Here is an 836-nt window from a genome sequence, read left to right on the forward strand (position 1 = left end):
AGCTGAAGCAGGGAACTGCTAAGGCAGCTGCACCCGATACAACCATCACAAAACAAGAGACCCGAGAACTAGAAAGGCGAGGCTTCACCACCCATTCATCCCTCCGCCTTTCAACCAGCACCACATGTGATTATCGGCCAGGCTGGCACAATTAACTAACTCAATAATATATTTGGAGTTTTTATTAGTGAAAACTAGAGGCAAAGGATCAGAGAAGATGTGACAACGGTAGGGATACTGTGAGTGCTGGCTGAGAGTCATGAGCTAAAGAGTGAAAGAGGCCCTGGAAGCTTGGAAAATTAGGGAATTGTGATTCTCCCCTTCAGTTCCCCATTACAATTTGTCAGTCCTGCCATCACTTTAACTTTTGGCCTTGTGAAATGTATTTTGAACTTTTGAACCCCAGAACTGTAAAATAATAAATTATGCTATTTTAATTCACTAAGCGTTTGACCATTTGTTACAACAGCAATAGATAACTAGTATAGTCAGAGTGAAGCTTAAATTTTCCTTCTTGACCTTAGGCAAGTTATATATAATCCCAAATTTTCTAACATTTACAATGTGGTGATTATAGTAACTGTCTTCTGTGGATTATTGTGAAGATTAAATAAAATAACAGATTGTTTGGCACACTGCATGCTACATGTTAAGAGCTGGAATAATGCCATTTTTATAATGTCATTTTTGTCTTTTAGTTTCTATCTAGCTTGAAAATAATAGAAATCAACTTGTAAATATGTTAAAAAATGTGCTACTTCTTTGAAATGGCAGTCCCCTTCTGAAAATTACAATGCTTATTATGTTGTATTTTTTAAATCAATTTATTAGGGGCT

Source organism: Echinops telfairi, unplaced genomic scaffold, assembly GCF_000313985.2.
Source record: "Echinops telfairi isolate 266 unplaced genomic scaffold, ASM31398v2 ScPeMD7_7469;HRSCAF=8507_0, whole genome shotgun sequence".
Taxonomy (NCBI): domain Eukaryota; kingdom Metazoa; phylum Chordata; class Mammalia; order Afrosoricida; family Tenrecidae; genus Echinops; species Echinops telfairi.